At 52.1% G+C, this 22,130-nt stretch overlaps 1 pseudogene; it reads right to left on the bottom strand.

The window, feature by feature from the left end:
* Positions 1-4,031: 4,031 nt before the first annotated feature.
* Positions 4,032-21,578, bottom strand: LOC120392847 (annotated as a pseudogene).
* Between the last annotated feature and the right edge of the window lie 552 nt (positions 21,579-22,130).

The raw sequence follows: 22,130 nt of genomic DNA, 5'->3' as shown, positions 1-22,130 counted from the left end.
AAGCTACAATGCGTCAGCACTACAAGATTACAAGGGTCAATTAAAAGTGGAAAGTCAGAAGCAGCACTTGCCTGCTTTAATATACAGTATTAAATTTTGTTGCACCTGTTGTGACAAAGTGGGAATGTTCTTAATGTTTTCTCTGAATACTGTGTGGGTGCCTCAGTTTCCCCTGCAAAGTGCCAACTGACGGTGTTGGGGACAAAGAGATCAGGTGGCCTCCTTGTCCGGAAGAGACACAAAGGCCAGATGAGGGAGTGTCAGTTTGGAGCTGGCTGGGGAAATCGGGAGAGGCCCAGAACTTGGGTCTGGGCTCCCCACCCCCCAAGATGGACCTGACTGAGGGGTCCTGTTTTCTGTACCTACAAGCTCTGTTTTAGACTGTGTTCCTGTCATCTAATAAACCTTCTGTTTTACTGTCTGGCTGAGAGTCACGTCTGACTGCGGAGTTGGGGTGCAGGGACCTCTGGTTGCCCCAGGACCTGCCTGGGCACACTCGCTGCGGAAAGTGCATGGTGTGGAAGGGCATGCTGAATGCTCCGAGGTCAGACCCAGGAAGGTGTAAGCTTCTTGCCCTGGAGACAGTATGCTCAGAGAGGAGGCTCCCCCAGAGTCCTGACTGGCTTTGTATGGAGTTGTTCCAAAGCATCCCAGCATCCCCTTCCACACCATGTGCTTCCTGGAAGTCCGCACAGGCACTGACACTCCCTCCTCTGGCCTTTGTCTCTTTTCCAGGCATTAGGAGGCCACCTGATCTCTTTGTTCTCCAACACCTTCAGTTGGCACCTTGCAGGGGGGTGGCCCAGGCCATCAGTTGCCTGGAGACAGGGTGTCGGCCATTCTCTGTGCAGACGGCATCACACTGGCCCTCTAGGGCTTTACAACAATCACAGCCCCTTATCCCACCATCTAGAGCCTTAAGAAATGCATTTGGGAAACTGAGGCACACAGACAGTACTCAGAGAAAACACCTGTATATGACCAGTTACATACTTTGAAGGGTGTAAAATAATCAAATATTGTGCTAAATACAATGATACTCCAAACTGACCACCAAATTTAAGTTGCACGTTTTTCCCCTCAGGTGAGGGTTCTGGGGTGGGGCTGGGGATGAGGGGTTCACAGTGCAGGAGTGTGCTCGGTGCTGGGGGTGCAGGCTTTGGGGTGAGCCAGGGCTGAGGATGAGGAACTTGGGGTGCAGACAGGCTGCCCCAGGGCTAGGGCCAGAGAGGACTCCCCATCACCACCACTGGCAGCAGCAAGCTCCAGGGGAGGGACCCCTCCTCTGCCCCCCTACCCCCACAGCACACTCACTCTGCACCACAGTCACTGCACATGGTCCTAGGCCCCCTCTCAGGTCCAGAAAGCTCACTCACCTCCTCTATGATGGGTACTAGGGGGTGGGGGTTGCCATCACAGGTGGCCTTCCATGTTACTGCCCCTCACCATAACTTCACTGTGGATGGGGCTGCCCCTTGCCCAGCATGGGGCAGAAGTGGGGTCTGCACGGTGATGGCTATGGGGCAGGGGAGCAGGGTGTCATAAAATTCACCCAAGCCCCAGCTGTTCAGGTAGGTCTATGAATCCCCTCCCCCATCTGCCCTGTGGTGGGTGGGTGCTGGAGGGGAGGGGCACTGCCTTCATATATGGCTTCCTGCCTCCCTGACCCCTGCTGCAGGCTGCAGGCTGCAGCCCCTCACCGTAGCTTCACTGGGGGACGGTGGGAGGGGATGGCATGGGGCTGCCCCTTCCCCAGCGTTGGGCAGGAGTGGGGGCTGGGCTGGGGGGGGGAATCATAGGGTCAAACACTCACGGAAGCCCCAGCAGCTGCTCAGGTGAGTGAGGTCAGTCTCCGAGTCCTGGCCGGAAGTCCCCTTTGCCTCTCCTCCAGGTAGGGGGAGGGGAGGGCTGCCAAACATGGCACAGCCCCCTCCACTCCGCTCCCCTCCCCCAGCCAGTGCTCCAGCAAGCAACAGCAGCTTGCATTGCCTTATAACTGTTTGCCCTGAGGTTGGTACTCAGGTTCGTGAGCTGCTGCCCACAGCTTGGTGGGAGAACTGAACGTGGGTCTCCCACGTGCCAGCTGAGTGCTCTCACCATGGGGCTGTTATAAGGCAGGTGATAGCACCAAAACCACCTCCTGCTTCTCTCCTCTCACCCTTTCCTGTGGAGTGAGGCAGGTGCTGACCTCATTCCAGCAAGAAACGCCTTAGGCGCCTGAGCCACCTGACGTCAGATGCTGGGTTCCCGTCTCTGGGTTGCTAAGCAGACATAGACGCCCCTCTGCAGCCCCGATTTAGGCTCCTGTCTGTGAGAGGGGGCAGGGCTTAGGACACCCCTCCCCCCTTGTCACCTCTCCCATTGCCTAGCTGAGATGGCTCCCCGCCTAGTGAGCTGGCTTTTGTGCATCGCACTGTAAGGTGCCTGTGATGCCCATCCATTGTCTAGGGAGTTTAGACCCCTAACAGCTTTGCAGAGTTTGATTTTCTAGTTGCCTACAAATTAAGGACAGAGACAGAGCCCCGGCTGGAGCATGACACATCCCAGTAAACCCCAAACTCATCCTAGGGGCACAATATTCCCTGTGGGGGTTGAGGAGACACAAGCAAGTCAGGAAGCAAATCCAAGGACTCTGCCACCAGCACCTGCAGCTGGGACAGTAAAGTAGAACAAACACAAAGAATTGTTTGTAATGTTTTATTTACAGTCAGTAACTAAAGGTGGTAAGTAAATGGAGCCGAGAAGGCACCTTAATAACCACAGCATGGAAAGGAGATTCCCCAGCCACAGAGAACAGTTTTCTTAATGGCACAACAGGACAGTCATCCAGGAATGAATATAGGGAATTAATGAGTTACAGTGTCACTTTCAGTAACGTAATAAATCTCTCCATCCCGCTCACGTTCCCTTTCCTTTCATACTGTCCTTTTCTATTCATTATTGTTCTAGCCTCACTTTCCATCCCTCTTTATTTTCCTGTGTCTCTCCTCCCTGTCACAGATCATCCCTCTCGGCTGCTCTCTTCTTTCCCTGATTTTATCCCTTCCCCTCTTGCTGCCCCCGGCTGGTTCCCCTGGCAGGGATATTTTCCTGTCACTCTTTTCATTTCTGTTTTCCACCATTTCTCATAGACTTTCCCTTTATTCTTGTTTTATTTTCATTCACATTTTCTTCTTGAAAAAGCAACAAAGAATCCTGTGGCACCTTATAGACTAACAGACGTTTTGCAGCATGAGCTTTCGTGGGTGAATACCCACTTCTTCGGATGCAAGATGAATGTCTTGCATCCGAAGAAGTGGGTATTCACCCACGAAAGCTCATGCTGCAAAACGTGTTAGTCTATAAGGTGCCACAGGATTCTTTGTTGCTTTTACAGATCCAGACTAACACGGCTACCCCTCTGATACTTGATTTTCTTCTTGCATCTTCTAATTCCCTCTGCTTAAACCTGCCCTGTCCCTGCTTCTCCCAGTGCTGCCAACCTCAGCAGTTTAAAAAGAATCATGAGACTGACCCAATTATGATTTTTTTAAGGTTATATAATGGTTTTTCATCAATCTGCACCGATCTCCCCCTCCCCCCATGGGTGTGTGTGACCATTACAGTGTTACCAGTTGCCTTGTAGTGGCCGTGGTCCCTGCAGCAGGAGCTCTGGCTGGGAGACCCCATGAGATCTAATCCCACAGATCTGTACAAACGCTCCCTGCTGCTGCTTCTCCCCAACCCCCAAAACCCTGATCAATGCTGTGTCCTTGCCACCCCCACCTCCGCCTGTCCCCAGTCTGGCTGTCAGTACTACCCGCTGCCCAGCCCCCATCTCTGCCCCTCAGGGCCCCTCCTGCAGCCCCAGGGGTTCCCCCCCCCACTCCGGTCCCATCCCTGGGACTCAAGAGAGTGAGGGGGAGGCGCTTCTAGGGGTCATAGAGATGAGGAGAAAGGGTCTGGGTAGATGGGATTCCTCCAAGGTCATAGAGACTGGGTTCTGTGAGGCTAGAGAGGCTGATTTCCGGTTCCACACTCGGCTGTGTGTCTCAGGGACACAGTCGGAGCCGGGTGTTTCTGTCCCACACTCAGAGCCAGGGTCGGATTCTCTCCCCAGGGATGGAGCCTGGCGGGAAAGTGAAGATCGGGGCCTCGTCACCAGCATCGATAAATGTCACCTGCCCCCGGTCACAGTCCAGACAAACCCGGATCATGCTGGGGGCCCGGCTCAGGTGCAGGAAGGTCACAGGGGAGATGAGAGCCTGGAACTGACCCCTGCACCACTCCACAGCCCAGATCCCCCCTCAGGGCTATGGCTGATCCGTCCCTTCCTCCTCACAGACCCTCTGGCCACCCCCACAGCCCAGCATCCCCCATCCCCCACCTCCACCTCCCAGCAATGTCTCCCCGAGGTGAATCCCTCACAGCCCAGCACACAGGCCCAAGAGTCAAATCTCTCAGGGTTGTTGGGCAGTCGCTGCCGCGTGTCTCCCCATGTCACACTTTTCTGATCCTCAGACAGGACGAGGTTGGGATGAGCCGTGTCTGGATCCAGAGTCACATTCACTGGGGGAGAGAGAATCAGAGCGTTAGGGGCAGAGGTGTAGCGAGCGCCCTCCGTACCCTCTGACCGGAGGGGGCCCCACAAGGAAGGGGGCCCCTAAAAGTGGCAAAAACAAATAAGGTATAACTAGGTAAGTGACATTTATTGACGCTATCGCACAATCCATGTCGGTTTTATTGACAAAACCGTGAAGTCATTATGATACATTATAATGCTATTGGCTACATCAGTTGTCTGTCGGTCAGTTTCGAATTTTAGTTGGACCCATTCAAAGAATGTGTATTTGTGTTCATAATGGCGGTCGGCGGATAAATGTTATTAATTTAGTTGTTTAGTTTATCATTTCCAACGCAGAAGCATGCTTTGTGATGTCTAAGAGAACGTATAAGAGCGGAGCTAGTAAACGAAAGGCAGCAAAAGATGCCGAGAAGGAACTTGAGAAAATTCCAAAGTTGTCAACGTATTTTGCGCTGCAATCCAACATACAGGTACAGGCACATGAAACGGACAGCGCTAGCAGCGACGAATCGTATCCAGAAGTATCCAGAAGTGCTTCAAGTGAGGTCGAAGGTGAAGCCAGTTGTTCTACCAAACAAACTGTGACAGATATTCCAGCTGCTGCCGGGAAAGAAGTATCTGAATCTGAACCACTGACTGGTGATCCAGGAGATTGGCCGCCTATAATATCGGACAGGCAAGTGTGTGACATTGTTGCACGTGGCCCACCGCAGCAGAATGAAAGTTACGAATTTCCATTTAACGAGGAAAGACGGAGGTTCACAAGTACTCATTTCTATCGATCCATGGCAAATGGCGAGAAAATAAGATGTTCATGGTTAATGTACTCAGTTCAGAAAGATGCCATTTTTTGTTTTTGTTGTAAATTATTTGGCACTGGCGACATACCGCTACATCGTGGAACATCTGCTTGGAAAGCACTGTCAAGAAGACTTCAGCAGCATGAAACAGGCAAAGGTCATCAAGACTGTATGGTGAAATGGTTTGACCTTCGGTCAGGCATAGTAAACCGTACATCTATTGACCAACTCGAATTGCAGGTTTTTCTGAAAGAAAGAGATTTCTGGAGAAATGTTGTCAAACGCATGGTTGATGTCGTTATTTTCTTGTCCGAAAGAAACTTGGCATTTCGAGGAAGTAATGAAAAGCTCGGCGATCCTTCGAATGGCAACTTTTTGGGACTGTTTGAATTGCTTGCAAAGTATGATACTGTCCTCAGCGAACTTTTACAGAAGATTAAGAAGGCAGAGACACATGTTCAGTACCTCAGTCCACAGATCCAAAACGAGCTGATTCAACTTGTTGCCAGTAACATTCAAGAGGCCAACATTGCGCAGCTTAAAAAAGCAAAATATTATTCAGTTATTTTGGACTGTACTCCCGACGTGTCACATGAAGAACAGACGTCTGTGGTGTTATGCGTTGTTGAATGCAACGGTGAAGATGGTGTCAATATTCGTGAAGCGTTTGTTGGTTTTCTTAATGTTCATGATACAACTGGTGAGGGCTTATTGGAAGCGTTTCTTGAAAAGGCAAACAACTTAGGAATAGACATTGCTGACATGAGAGGCCAAGCTTATGATAACGGCGCAAATATGAGAGGAAAGAATAAAGGAGTTCAAGCCCGCATGCTAGAAATAAATGACCGTGCCTTGTATGTACTATATGGAGCTCACACTTGGAATCTTGTGATCTCAGACACGGCAAAGTCATCGAAATATGCCATTGACTTTTTCGGTCTGATTAACAGAATATACGTTATTTTTTCTTCGTCACCTTCACGTTGGGATATACTTCAAGAACATATGCCAATATCTGTTAAAGGGTTATCGGACAGTCGTTGGGAGTCAAGAATTGATGCTGTGAAGCCATTGCATTATCACCTTGAAGAATTGTGCAATGCTTTGTCATCTTTGCGAGAATATGAGCTCGAAAAGAAAGATGGCACTACAGCAACAGAAGCTGGTGCGCTTTTAGACCATGTTACTACGTGGCCTTTTGTTCTGACTGTGTACACGTGGTGCGATACACTATTTCACGTCAATAAAACCAGCAAATTAATTCAGTCACCAGATGTGTCAATTGACGTACTGCAGGCAGAAGTCGGTGCTACAATGAAGTTTTTGGAAGACTATCGAAATACAGGATATAACTCTGTGGTCACAAATGCATGTGAAATAGCAGAGCATATGGGTATTGAGCAGGTGTTTCCAGAAACCAGGGTGCGACGTAAGAAGAGAATGTTTGATTACGAATGTGCTGATGATTCGAGTCGTCTTTCTGCCGAAGAAAAATTCAAATCGCAGTTCTTTCTTGTTCTCACTGATCAGGCCATATCTTCTGTTTCGTCGCGATTTGACGAACTTGTGGAGTGGTATAAGTTGTTTGGATTTCTGTACAACGCTAACAGCCTGAAGCAGTGTCACAGAGAAAATGAACTGGAGAATCACAGCAAAAATTTTGAAAGAAAAATGGGAGACATTGATGCCAACGAACTCATAATGGAATTGAATCGTTTTATTTATGTCATTGAGAAAGAGAGAGGACTTGTCACGGCAAACAATTTTTTAACATACATATACAAGAACAGCCTTCAGGAGATATATCCGAATCTTTGCATTTGCATCAGAATTCTTCTGACCACACCAGTTACTGTCGCCGGTGCTGAAAGGAGCTTCAGCAGAATGAAACTGATCAAGAATATCCTGCGCTCAACCATGACAGATGACAGGCTTTCTGCGCTTGCAGTTATCTCAATCGAAAACAAGATTGCCAGATCTCTGGACTATGACGCATTGATTAACCAATTTGCGGAGAACAAGGCTCGAAAGAAGCGCTTTGCGTAAATACGGAATACATGTACACTGTAGGCCTATGTATACATAATATGAACCCTGTATATTGTATAAAATAAATACCGCATTCCAGTTTCTGCATTGTAAGGGGCCCCGGACATATGTTCGGAGGGGGCCACGTTCTTTGTTGCTACGGCCCTGGTTAGGGGCAGAGCTTGGTCCTGGGGGAGGCTGGGACCATTTCTCACACTCCCCAGCAGGCCCGTCCTGGCTGGGACAGGCCTGGATCCCAGGGAGCTGCCTCTGTCCTGGGCACCTGAGACTGAGCAGGGATGTTACTGCAGCTCCTCAGTCTGTGTAAGGAGATCCACTTCATTAGTTTCCCATTTGCTTGCATAAGCTTCAGCTCCCAGCTACCCATGTTGGTTCTGTTCCATTCCCAGCAGGAGAGACACAGCCAGGAAGGTTTTAGTGAGGAGGGAGAAGAGGCGGCAGCTACAGTTTTGAACCCCAGAGGGAATCTCCCTCCTCTAATGCAGCCTCCACTCCCAGGCCAGGGAACAGAGAGGATGATGCAGCATTGGGGAAGAGCTGCTTAACACCAAAAAGTAGGAGGTGGCATTGGGTGAAGTAGCCCCATCCCCAGCCTAGAGAGAAGGGAGGAGCTGCCAGCATTAGAAGGAGAGGATCTCCCCAATCCAGGAAGCAGTGAGCAGCTCCAATGGGAGAGCCCAGCTCTGCCCAGAGGAAAGGCAGGATGTTGGAGAAGAGCGATAGGGAGACCCCCTGCAACCTGGACAAAGCAGAGGGATGTGTCGGCCCTTGGGGCAGAGAGCTCTGTTCATGTGCTGCTCAGGGAGAATGTTTGTTCATTAGCGTGGGCATGAACTCAGCACTAAGGTTGGTGTCAGGATTATTTGTGTGATGTCAGCTTGGTAGAAGTTGGGGAGGGGGGTACTAGGTCGCACCACCTCTGGACCTGCCCTCTCCCTTCCCTGCCCCACTCTTCATCTTCCCGCCGAGGCCCTGCCCCTGGCCAGGCTGGGAGCCTTGGCCACTATGGAGAGCCCCTGACCCTCCACCTTCCCATGTCCCCACTCTCCCGCGTGCACCACCCAGGGCAGCTGGACGGTCCAGGAGGAAGAGGAGCAGAGGTGGGGCCACTGAGAGGGGCCAGCTCCAGGAAGATGCTGTGCTACACTGGGGCGGGGGGGGGAGGGGGCTGATCAGCTGCCTCACCATGAAGCACAGACACTGCCTGTGATGCTCCACGCCGGCCCAAGGCTTGCAGTTTGGGGGAGCAACATGTTCCCGTGCCCCCAAACTATGCCCATGTTAAAAAGTGGGTGGGCTTGGCCCTCTGGCCCCCCATGTTCCAGTGCTCCTGGATCTCCTCACTGTTTAATGGGTTATTTGTAGGGCTGTGTGTGTGTCATGGCCACTGTTGATTTGGTTGGTAACTTTCATTACAATCTCATGAAGATGATTTCACTGGAATTTTCTCATAATTTAAAGACAACCTCCAGCTGCAAAAAGACAGTTACCTTTTCTGTAACTGGTGTTCTTTGAGATGTGTTACTCATGTGTATTCCACAGTAGGTATGTGTGCTCGCCATGTGCACCAGTGCCGGAAGTTTTTCCCCTAGCAGTACCCGTAGGGGAGAAGCGCCCCCCCACAACCCCTGGAGTGGCACCTACCTGGCGCGGTATAAGGGGAGCTGCGCATTTCCCCCACCCTCAGTTCTTTCTTGCCAGACAACTCCGGCAAAGGGGAAGGAGGGCGGGATGTGGAATAGACATGAGCAACACATCTCGAAAAACGGAAAAGGTAACTGTCTTTTCTTCTTCAAGTGATTGCTCATGTGTATTCCAAGTTAAATAAATAAATAAATAAATAAAAATATGTGTATTCCAATAGGTGATTCCAAGTTATATGTGCTGGAGGTGATTAGGAGTTCACAAGTTCTCGAGACGGAGTACCGCCCTGCCAAACCTGGCATCATCCCTGGTTTGGGAGACTATTGCATAGTGTGAGGTGAACGTGTGAACTGAAGACCAGGTGGCGGCCCTACAAATGTCCTGTACAGGGACATGGGCCGTGAAGGCAGCTGACGAGGCCTGTGCCCGAGTCGAGTGTGCCCTCACAATGGTGGCGGGAGCTGGGGGGGGGGAATACCCACCAGCTCATAACAGGAGTGGATGCATGAACTGATCCAATTAGAAAGCCGCTGAGTGGAAATCGGTTGGCCCGTCGCACGCTCGCCAACGCAATGAACAGTTGTGAGGACTTTCTGAATGGCTTGGTCCGCTTGAGCTAGAAAGCCAGAGCTCGTCTCACATCGAGCATGGGGAGATGGCGCTCCTCACTAGTCACATGAGGTTTGGGGCAGAGAACCGGTAGAAAAATGTCCTGACCCATGTCGTAGGCAGAGACCACCTTCGGGAGGAACGCGGGGTGTGAGCGGAGCTGGACCTTGTCCTTATCAAAGACCATATATGGCGGCTCAGAGGTCAGGGGCCCTGAGCTCAGAGACCCGCCTGGCTGACGAGATAGCAACCAGGAAGGCCACTTTCCATGAGAGGTGAGACCAGGAACACGTGGCTAACGGTTCAAACGGAGGCCCTGTAAGACGAGCCAGCAGCAGGTTCAGGTCCCACGGTGGGACCAGGGGTTTAGAATATGGGTAAAGATGGTCCAAACCCTTAAGGAACCGACCAGTCATAGCATGGGAAAATAGTGTGTGTCCTTGCACCGGGGGATGGAAGGCCAATATGGCCACCAGGTGCACCCTGACTGACAAGGGTGCCAGGCCCTGGGCCCACAGGTGGAGGAGGTAATCAAGGATAAGCTGGATCGGGGCGGCCGTTGGGAGCACACCCTGGTCTGCCGCCCACCTGGAAAACCGAGACCACTTCGCCAAGAAAGAGCAGCAAGTGGAGGGCCGTCTCCTTTCGAAGAGGACACAGTGGGCCTGTTCTGAGCATGTACTTGACTCGCCACCTAGCCACTGAGCAGCCATGTCGTGAGGTGAAGAGCTGCTAGGTTGGGGTGGAGGAGGCACGCCTGGTCCTGGGAGAGCAGGTCCGGCAGAGCCGCAGCGGCCACGGCAGAGCCACTGCCAGGCCCGAGAGGGTCCCGTACCAGTGCTGTCTCAGCCATGCCGGGGGAATGAGGACGACCCTGGCTTAGTCCATTTTTATTTTCTCCAGGACCATGCTAATCAGCAGGAACGGGGGAAAAGTTATAGAGAAGCTGGCCTGACCAGGACAGGAGAAAAGCATCAGAGATAGCTCCTCTCCCTAGACCCCCCCTGGAGCATAACCGGGTGCATTGTTGATTCTGCTGGGTCGCGAACAGGTCCGCCTGGGAGTTCTCCACCCTTGGAAGAGCTGGTGGGCCACTTCCGGGTGTAGAGACCACTCGTGCTGAGAGGAAATCCTACTCGGGATCTGCGTCGGCCACAGGACCGCGATCTCAATGCGGAGGAATGGCACCAACGGTAGTAGCTGCTCCGTGATTGGTCTCGACGGGCGGACCTACGACAGCGGGACGCCGGCGATCGACACCCAGGGCTACGGTGCCTTGGCGGAGACTTGGAGCGGGAGTCCGAGTGGGAACAGCATCGACGATCGTGCCACGACCAACTGCAGTACCTCCTTCGAGATGAGGACCGCTGGTGACCTCCGCCACAGTCCCGTCGATATTTGCTCTGCGAAGAGGAGCGCTGCCGGGAGTCTGGCCGGCGTTGAGAGTGATCGACATGGACTGGGCCCTGAACGGTCACTGGGAAGTGAGTGGTGTCGGGAAAGTTCCCAAGACCGAGACCAGTACCGGGCCGGTGGCGACTGCAGCGATCCCAGCGGTGGCTTGCCTCTGGAGCATGGGGCAGCTCCCCTTCTACCGCGCCAGCCAGGCACCAATTCAGGCAGGGCCAGCTCTAGGCACCAGCCCTCCAAGCATGTGCTTGGGGCGGCACTATCTAAGGGGTGGCAAAATCCACCCCCCCCCCTTTTTTTTTTTTTTGCTTGGAGTGACAAAAAGCCACTCGCCCTGTCAGCGCACGAGCTGGGATCCGCGCCCCCTGCCCAGCCCGGCGGCGCCCTGCACAGCCCACTCGGGCAGGGAAACGCCGCACTGCCCTGGGGAGACTCAGAGTGGCAGCAGCAGCAGGACCCCTCCCACCTCCCTGCATCCCAGGTCCCGCTTCCCTCCCTCCTCGGCTCCTCACACACTCTGGGAGCCCCTCTTGCACAGCCGCAGCCCGGGCTCGGCTCCCCCCGCTCCCCAGCTCCTCACATGCTCCGGGAGCCCCTCTTGCCACCGCCGCAGCCCAGGCCCTGGAGCGAAGCAGGGTCCCCTGGAGCTGAGCCCGAGCTGCGGTGGTGAGAGGGGCTCCTGGAGGGTGTGAGGAGCTGGTGAGGGAGGGAAGCGGGGTCCCCTGGAGCCGAGCCCCGGCTGCGGGGGCGAGAGGGGATCCTGAAGTGTGTGAAGAGGTGAGTGGCCAGTTGGGCTCATCGGTGCTGAGCAGGCAGCCCTGCAGCCGGAGATCCTCGCCTTCCCGCCCGCCGGGGCTGGGCCGGGGTGCGGTGAGGCTGAAGAGCAGCAGGTCCGGGGGGCTCTCCAGGTCCTCGGCCGCCAGCATGTCGGGAGTGAGGGCGGTGAGCACGAACTGATCCACCTCAGACACCAGCAGCACCGCGAAGCCCAGGGAGGGGGCCCTGTTCTCCGCGCCGCCCCGCAGCTCCACCCGCATGGGGAAGGAGTCGCGGCTGGGCCAGAGCTCAGCTGCCGTGTGCTGGTAGCAGATCCCATGTTTGGGGGTGGGGAGCCTAGTGCTGGAGTGGCTGGGGTGTGGGTGAGGGGGGGAAAGAGAGAGCCCCGTGCTGGGGTGGTCGGGGGGGGGGGGCTGGGGGGGGGGGGTGGGGTAGCCAAAATTTTTTTTGCTTGGGGCGGCAAAAAACCTAGAGCCTGCCCTGAATCCAGGGGTTGCAGGGGCTGCTCCCCGCACACGGGTACTGCTAGGGGAAAAACATCCGGCACTGGTGCACGTGGCGAGCACGCACACCTATTGTGGAATAGACATGAGCAATCACTCGAAGAAGAACTCACCCTGTCTGTGTGCTCCTAGGGGTTCTCCAATTTGTGTCTCCAGTGCAGACAGCAGAGTGTCTGGTGGGGGAAAGGAGAAAAGAGACGAGATTTCAGGCTTTCATATTTGTAACAGCGTCCCCACTCTGAACAAATAGAACTGTGTTTTCATCATGACAGAACAGACTGAGAGGCCCAGAGACACACTCAGGCATTTAATATAAACTAACTGAAACCTTCTATTTTCTCTCTCATTCAGGTATTTCCCAGCAATAGAACCAACATCCTTGCAGCCTCACAACCATCCCAGGACCCACAATCTGTAAGTGAGATTTATTTTTCCCTTCATCATCCCCTCCCACCCCTGAGACTCCAGTTGGTTTGTCTCATTCACTCACTGCCTTTTGTCGTACCCTAGACCCAGATCATACAAAGACTTTATCATAAAAGTAACTTTACCCACTTTGGTCCCTTTGGCCAGGGGTAGGCGGCATCATATTGTACGACAGACACTTGACAAAATTACCAAACCTAGGGTTTGGCTACACTTGCAGCTGTACAGCGCTGGGAGTTAAAGCTGTCTTCGTACAGCTGTGTAGGGAAAGCGCTGCAGTGTGGCCACACTGACAGCTGCCAGCACGGCAGTGTGGCCACATTTGCTGCATTTGCAGCGGTGTTGGGAGTGGTGCATTATGGGCAGCTATCCCAGCGTTCAAGTGGCTGTAACGTTCTTTTCAAAAGAGGGGGGTGGGGTGGAGTGTGACAGGGAGCGTGGGGGAGACAGAGAGAGTGGATTTTTGGAGCTGACACTGTGTCAGCTCCCTGCCTTGCAAATTCTGACCCCTTCCCCCACCCCTCTCTCATTCACTAAATGCAAATAGCCTCTTTGGTTTTTTCCTCACAGACCAGATAAGCAGCCTCCCCGAAACGGACCCCCCCCCCCCCGTGCCGCAATGCTTCTCTCCTCAAGCCCCTTCCCTCCTCCCTCTTCGAGCAAACACTAGCTGTGGGCTTTCCAAAGGGAGCTCCCTGCCTCTGCTCGAGCAAACAGGAGCTGTGTTTGTTTTTTAGATAAGCAGCTCCGGGAGCCCCAGGTCACAACAAAACAAACAGAGGCATCACAACAAAACAAAGAGAGTTATCTTTACTTAAAAGCATTATGGGAAGGTTCTGGAGGTCAGTTACAGCGTAGTAAGATTAATCACTGTTTACACTGGCACCCCAGCGCTGCAGCACCAGCGCTGTTCTCTTTATTCCTCTCGTCGAGGTGGAGTACAACCAGCGCTGTAGCCAGGGAGATGCAGTGCTGTATGTGCCTTGTCAGTGTGGATGGGGAGTAACTTACAGCGCTGTAAAGCCACCACCAATGCTGCAACTCTCAAGTGTAGCCAAGCCGCTATTGATGGACATTGGCGGGATGTTATGTCATTCAGTCATCATTCAACCCGTAAATTAACACACAATTTTCCACACTGAAAAAACCATAACCTGGCTAGGTAGTTAATAAATAATAAACTATAACAATAATAATAAATTCAAGTCACTTTAGTGTTTTTGAATGTACCTCACTGCCACAGTCAATATTTTTTTTGTAGGATTGGGGCACTGAAATAAATATTTATCCTAAAACCATATTTCAGTGCATTCTTGTCACTACTTTCTTGTTTAAATAATTTGTTTTATGGGAGGAGGAGGAGGAGGAGGGTGGTGTGTGTGTGTGTTTCCCACCTCTACACCGCTTACCCCATGTCTCTGCCCTGTCTGTGTCCCTTACATGGGAGATCCCCCATCATGTCACAGGATGTGGGAAGCAGAGGAGGGGAGTCTCTCAGGGGAGCAGGGTTTCCCACCCCCTCACTGTGACCAGGGAACCCCTCTCCGGGCAGGGGTTATCCCAGGGTGAGTGGGAACCTCCTCTGATGCCTGACAAGGACAATCTCTGCTGGGGGCAGGGGTCTGTTGTGAGCAGGGATGGAACAAATTCTTGTGTGGGGGTGTGTGTGTGACGAAGTGGGACTGTTCTTAATGTTTTCTCTGAATACTGTGTGGGTGCCTCAGTGTCCCTTATGCAGTTCTTAAGTATCTAGGTGGTGGAATAAGGGTGTGTGATTGCTGCAGAGCAAAGGGCCAGTGCACATAAATGCCTGACACTGTCTCCTAGCAACTGATGGCCTGGGCCCCTTCTCTGCAAGGGTGCCAACTGAAGGTGTTGGAGACAAAGAGGTCAGGTGGCCTCCTGGCCTGGGAGAAGAACTGAGCAGAGAGGAGGGGCTGGAGCGGGTTTGGGAGTCTGGAGCTGGCTGGGGATGAGAAGTGAAGTGCAGATGTGGGTGTCTGGCTCACTGCCCCCCAGAACAGACCCAGCCGAGGGGTCCCGTTTGCTGTACCTACAAGCTCTGTGTTAGACCGTGTTCCTGTCATCTAATAAACCTCTGTTTTACTGGCTGGCTGAGAGTCACGTCTGACTGCGAAGTGGGGGTCCAGGACCTGGTGGCTTCCCCAGGACCCCGCTGGGGTGGGCTCTGTGGGAAGCACACGGAGGGGCAGAGGATGCTGAATGCTCCAAGGAGAGACCCAGGAGGTGAAGCTGTGTGAGCTTCTTACCCTGAAGACAGTCTGCTCCGAGGGAGAGGAGGCTCCCCAAAGTCCTGACTGGCTTTGTGGGGAGCAGTTCTGGAGCATCGCTCGGTGACTCCGTGACAGGGGGGCTCACCTCCAGTAGCTCCCCAAAGTGGCTTCCCTTTGTCTCTCATCCCTGCTGCTGCTGCAGAGCTAGGCTGAGGGGCAGGGGCGGCTCTAGCAATTTCACCACCCCAAGCACGGCGGCATGGCGTGGGGGGCGCTCTGGCGGTCGCCGGTCCCATGGCTCCGGTGTACCTCCTGCAGACGTGCCTGCGGGAGGTCCACCGGAGCCGTCTGCCGCCCTCCCGGCGACCGGTGGAGCGCCCCCCACGGCATGCCGCCCCAAGCACGCACTTGGCATGCTGGGGCGTGGAGCCGGCCCTGCTGAGGAGGTCTGTGCAGCTGGGGGAGGGGTAGCACTGAGGGGCTGGAGCTAGGCTGAGGGGAGCTGTGCAATATGGAGGCAGCACTGAAGGCCTGGAGGGAGCTGGGCTGAGGGGAGCTGTGCAGAGGGGGGTGGCACTGAAGGGTTGGAGCTGGGCTGAGGGGAGGTGGCACTGAAGGCCTGGAGCTGGGCTGAGGGGGGCTGTGCAGTGGGGGGCAGCACTGCAGGGCTGGAGCTGGGCTGAGGGGGGCTGTGCAGAGGTGGGGCGACACTGAAGGGTTGGAGCTGGGCTGAGGGGGGCTGTGCATCCAGCCACAGAGAAGTCCAATACCCCCTGTGTGGAGACAAGGGTCAAAGTGACGTGTGCATAATCAGTGGTAATAAACCACAAGAGAGAAGAGAACAAGAACATGAAAATAGCTTGCATGAACATTTCATTGGCAGGGCTTTTTTCTGCATGTGCAGTGTATGACCTATATAAGGTACTTCATATTCATATCACTCAAAGGTGATTGGAAAAGAACTAATAAATATGCAATTTGGATGTGTATAATATGTCAGACATTGTAAGGGGTAATCAGAGCTTCATAGGAAAAATCCCCCCATGACCCGCCTATGCCCTGGGAGAAGGGAACTGGCCAGCACTTCTTTCTATATGCGATGGCTAGTAGCAAATATCCCAACGGCTGGTGATGGGGCACTAGATGGGGAGGGCTCTGAGTTAGAGAAAATTCTTTCCCAGGTGTCTGGCTGTTGGGTCTTGCTGAAATGCTCAGTGTCAAACTGACCACCATATTTGGGATAGGGAAGGAATTTTCCACCAGGTCAAATTGCCAGAGACCCTGTTTTTTGTTTTGTTTTTTGTACAGATGCTACACTAGAATAAATGGTGGAGTCTCTGTAACTTGGAGTCTTTAAATCAGTATTTGAGGACTTCAGTAATTCAGCCAGAGTTTATGGGTAAATTGCAGGAGTCGGTGAGGCGGTTCTGTGGCCTGCAATGTGCAGGAGGTCAGAGCAGATGGATCTGCTTAAGTATATTTGAGAGATTTGTTCTGACCTTAAAGTCTGTGAGTCATTTCTTACTTTGAAATTGTAATTGAAAGGCATGTTTGTGGTGCAAACAAAGGTTTGAATGAATCAACCTGAATGTCTTGGACCAAGTGTCTGGCCTTCTCACCCAACATTAAATAGAAGCATCATCTAAGTGTGAACCAATTGACCAGCAACTTTTTCTTCCCATAGTCTCAAAGGCACATCCCAATTTCCATTCCTAGATCCATTTTAGGTACCTTTGCATTTCCTCAGAGTCGCCAATAGCACAATAGTTTTCTGGGAGAAATCTCTGACTTGCTCTTTCAGTTCAGGAGAAATCTCCTCTGGCTGCTGGAACTTCCTCTTCTCACACCTAGAGAGAAACAATTTCACGTGATTATATTTCATTGTGTGATTCATTATAAGTTCTGGCTAGTGAGTCCCTGCTCTAATATGCCTGGTGTCAGAATTCCTCGACTTCTCCCAGCCTCAGAGTAGGTGCAACACAGCCCCTGGCCGTACAGCCTTCCCTTCAAAGGGCTCATTAATATTCTTCAGCTCTGGGGACAAAAGGGGAATTGAATCTCCATGGCCAATTTACAACCTGGCCTCCATGCTCTGAGGGACAGGAAATTCCTATGTAAAGTGCTGTAGAAATCTTTCCACTAGGAACTAGACTGAGACGCCAACTCCCCGCTCCCCACCTCATTCCACACAGGTCTCCTACCAAGCCTCAGGCTGGAAAAGACTCTTGACCACTGCTGCCTGGGCTGAATAGTGACCAGTGCCTCAGCAGTGAGAGGCCCACAGTCCATCCCCACAATCCTGAGGCAGCCAGTCCCCCAGGGATGTGACATCTCTAGGAAATACTTGAGGTCAGTCTTTCCCACAGACTGAAGAATTCCAGAGTCTTCTATACAAGGGTGAGAACCTCAGGATGAAATTGGTCAGAGAGATTTTTATCCAACATGTGATCTTCCCCACACACGTTGCAGTGGAGATGCAGTGCTAACATCATGTCCATGCTCTTTCCCAGCATTGCCAAGTATGTGTGGGAGTGAGAGAGAGCCACATACCTACTCAAGGTGCTTTTGACATCCTAGAGGAGAGAGAGAGGAGAAAGATTAAAATAAATCTCAGTACCACCTGAAACACACTTGGGATTCCAGGAAAGGGATTTTGCAAATACAGGGAAAAATCAGCCCTGCCCTGGCCCCAGGGCCATGGTTTCACTGAGCTAATGGGGCTTTTCCATCTCTAATATCAATGTGTCTGTGAGTCTGCAAATAACAATCATCATTCACATGTCAGCAATGCACACATTGAGTTACACTGAGATCTCTGACTGCTGGACTCCTGTGCCCGTGGTTCAGGAGCATTTGGGATGTTTCCAGTTCAATCTCACCTGCAGGAATTCACTTGCTGGCTTCTGACACATCCCCTCCAGCTCACTGATCAGCTCACTGAGATGGGAAATCTCCTCAGAGAGTTTGGTGATATTTTCATTCTGTATCTTCATAATCTCCTTGTCCAGCTTCTCCAACTGGGTCAGCAGGAGTCGCTCTTGCTCCTCCAGGAACTGCTGGAGTTGCTGAAATTCAGACACAGTCTTCTGCCTCTCAGTTTCTGTCTGTTTCTATAAGAAATAAGGAAAGGGCTGGTCAGGAACATGGACGGAGCCTGATGACCTTCCACACAGTCTTACGAGAGAGAGTTTCTTTACAATCTCTAACACATCTGTGTAGAGACCAGGACATGAGCCGTCAGGCCTAGTGCTCAGAGCTGCAGTTGGAAATCGGGAACTACAGCCAAAATCAGAGCTGGAGTCAAAGTCAGGATCTCACCAAGGGTTGGGGCTACAGTCGAGCTCAGGAGTCATGCCAACGGCTGAGTCAGAATCAGTGTCTGGAGTCACACAGGGGATCAGGACTGGAGTTGGAGTCAGGCAGCCACACGAAGGGTTAAGCTGGAGTCAGATAACAGTACTGCAGGTCAAACCTGAGTCAGGGACAACGCCAGGGCCAAGCCAGAGTCAGGGTCCAGTCCAGCAGCAGATCGGGAGTTCACGCAGTTGTTTGGACAACTTCACGTGACTCCTGCTGGTGTAATTCATGCATCCGAACATCTGCTCCAATCAGGTGCTTTGTAGGCAGATCCTCTGGTGGGCCAGAGTTCCACTAGCCCCTTCCCTGCTGGCTCTGGAGAGCGGTTGGGTTGTAATGACAGTCTCTGTGGACTGAGGTTCAAAACCCACCATTCTTCACATCCTGACTCTTGACTATACACTGTGATCACAAGGGAGAGGATTCTCTTACAGCTTCCCATTGGACCCCCATCTCTCTGAAAGGGCTGTCTCCATGGCTACTGGGGTATAGTCAGTGCAGTTTGGGAGAAATGTTGTGAAAGCCACAAGGGGTCGTAATTAACTCATTAATTAAAATGCATCTTAGATCCTGCAGAAGATGCTGTTGTCCTTCTCCAGGGAGAGAACATTTGTGATATGCACACCTGTGTGTACACACACACACACACACACACACACAGCATCCCATGATCGTGGAGAAACACACACAAGGCCACAGAGAAATCTACCAATAAACATCCCTCCCACCTCCATGTTCCAGCAGGCGAAGAACAGGCACCTACCAGATACTCCTGGCTTCTCTTCTCTCCAGTCACTTTAAATACCAGCAGCTTTTCTCTCTCTTCCCTCAGAGTCTTCAAATGGGCTTGTATTTTTTCCTGACAAACAGATATGATTTGGTGGGTTTATTTTGAGGGTTGTAGGGGGTAGATGAGGTGTTTTCCACCCAAAATTCAAGATAACAGTCAGTCGTCCTAGATAGACTAGGTGGGTAAGGCAATATCTTCTGCTGGGCCAGCTCCTGTTGGTAAGAGAGTTACACACAACTCAGCTCTGGAGAACATACTCTTTCCCAGGTCTGAAGAAGAGCTCTGTGTAAGTTTGAAAGTTTGTCATTCACCCACAGAAGCTGGCCATGAGCAGATTTAAAGTTTATTAGAGAATATTTGAAAATAAACGATACAAAGTGTTTGAAGCGTCAGTTATTGTGTCATTGGGGGTAACATACAGGTTGTAGGGGGATATTAGCGTTTTGGTATTGGACAGCATATACCATATACAGTCTGTCATGTCCCCAATGTGGGGTGTACGGTGGGTGGGATCAAGATATAGTCAGGAGGCAGTGGGGGTACATCACTCATACAAACAGGTTACAGACAGTCATGGGCATGAATAAGCGGGCTGGATAATGGGGATGGGACGACCTATTACTTCACCTACCTTGTCTTTCTAATATTCCGGGACCAACGCAGTTACAACAATACTGTGTACAACAGTGGGTCTTTCTAGAGGTAGGACATCAGAGACACCAAGGAAATGAAACCTTATTTATGGAAATTGTGTGGGTTTTGTATTCAGATTGTTTGAAGTTATTATGTCCACTCTCTCCATTGAGTCGAACCAGTGGAAAACTGGTGTCCCTTAGCGGTGAATCTATAAAGATGTTTTTGAGAAGATTTAATGAACAGTGATACCAACCCCATAAGCCACCGCGGGCAGCCATACAGGCCGGGATGCTCAAGGGAGTCCAACTCCATTGACTTTCAGCCCCCTGGGAATTGGACTGGCTGGAGTAGGGCAAACCCCATTAGATGTGTTGGTTTGTGTTAGGAACAGCTAGAGTTTCCCCTAGTGCTGTCCTAGCCCCTTTCCGTGGCAATGGCCTCTGGGTAGCTACCCCAAAATCCCCAGCAAAGACTCTGGAAGCAGTGGATTCTGGGAGATTTCAAAAGGCTGCCTGGTGGGACTAATGGAACCACCTTGGCTGGTCCTTGCCCACGAACACACGAGAACAGGTCAGACTGGCACCGGTCCGCACTGCCCAGGGGTTAGTTTTGCTGAAGATAAGTCTAATCCCAGTGGTACTTGGCATGGACCTGCGCTGTCTGGAGCCCTTGTGGGTGTGGACTCAAGGTGCTTGGGGTCCCACACTGCGTTTAGCCCAGTGATCTCCTCTAGTGCAGGCCGGCAGCATCTGCGTTTAACCCCTCATGGAGCAGCACAGGAATTCACAATCCCAGTGGGAAACCTCATCTCCTTGCTGGGCCTAGGGCCTGTATCAAGGAGTCTTTTCCTCCTAATCTCTGCACTTCATCACTGCTCAGTGCTGCTGAAAGGGGCAGAGTAGCTAGTGGTTAGGGCATTGAACTGGGCCTTGGAAAACCAGGTTTTTATATCCAGCTCTGCCAGGATCTGCTGAGTCACCTTGGACAAATGACTTCCCCTTACCGTGCCTCAGTTTCCCCTCCCACCCTTTGTCTGTCTTGTCCAGTTGGACTGTAAATGGCTCAGGGTAGGGATTGGCCATCACTGGGTTTTGTGCAAGACCTCCTACAATCGAGGTCAGAGCTTATCTGGGGTCTGTAGGGGATGCAAATAACAATAAACACTGTGATACAACCAGTAATACCAGTCACAGCTTGTAACGCCCCCATCAGCTTTCATGCAATGAAGGCTACACACAGCTGAATGATGCAGTTACAACATTTACCTATAATTAACATCCAAAGTTATTACCCATTAGACTGGACAGCAACTCTGTACCTTGTACTCCTGGGCAGCTTCCTGTATGGGAACCACCGTGTGAGCGCGGTGAGCCCGGGATCTGCTGCACACCACACAGATGGGGGTATGATCCTCTTCACAGAACAGTTTCAGAGCCTCCTGGTGTTCCACACACACCCTGTCCCCTCCTGCTCCCTTTGCTGCCTGTAAACTCAGTCGCTTGGCAATTTCTAGGACATTTTCCAGCTGCCAGTTGGGCCTAAGGTTTCTCTTTTGCACAGTTTCTCTGCACTGAGGGCAGGCGGCAGCTGTGTCAGATCCCTCCCAGCACTGGCTGATGCAGGCTCGGCAGAGATTGTGCCCACACTCCAGAAAGACAGGTTCTGTGAAATACTCCAGGCAGACGGGACATGTCGCTTCCTCCTGGAGACTTTCCACAGGGTTCTCTGCAGCCATGGCTCCCTCTGGGCAGTGGATCAGGGTTAGTTTCAATTTCCTGAATTCACACCATGCCCCGCCTGCAGCAGCAAGGGGGTGTTTCCTTGCCTGAAAATGACTCAGGGTATGGCTACACTTACGGTTTGCAGCGCTGGTAGTTTGCAGCGCTGGTTGTCCAGCTGTGCAGGGCCAGCGCTGCAGTGTGGCCACACTGACAGCTACCAGCGCTGCAGTGTGGCCACATTGGCAGCATTTCCAGCGCTGTACTGAGAGGTGCATTGTGGGCAGCTATCCCACAGAGCACCTCATCCCGTTTTGGCGCCGTTTTGGCGCTGAGTATTGTGGGAAGGGGAAGGAAGTGTGTGGGTCATTCCGCTTCCTGTTCCAACGCCCCGTGGTGCATCGCTTCACTTCCCAGCAGTCTCAGTTTCGCCGTCCACGTTTCTTGCCATTGTCAGTTCAGCACGCTGTGAAATGGAGCCTGAGCTGCTGAGGAATTTGCTGCTGACTGTCGCCAGCACATCACGTTTGGCAGTTGAGCTATTCCTCCTTCAGCTCCAAAGTGACAGTGAGGAGTCCGATGATGATATGGATTTTCCTAAAGCGGGTGACAT

This window comes from Mauremys reevesii, unplaced genomic scaffold (genome assembly GCF_016161935.1).
Source record: "Mauremys reevesii isolate NIE-2019 unplaced genomic scaffold, ASM1616193v1 Contig12, whole genome shotgun sequence".
Taxonomy (NCBI): domain Eukaryota; kingdom Metazoa; phylum Chordata; order Testudines; family Geoemydidae; genus Mauremys; species Mauremys reevesii.
The sequence above is the reverse complement of the archived record's forward strand: the minus strand, read 5'-3'. Positions and strand labels throughout refer to the sequence as shown.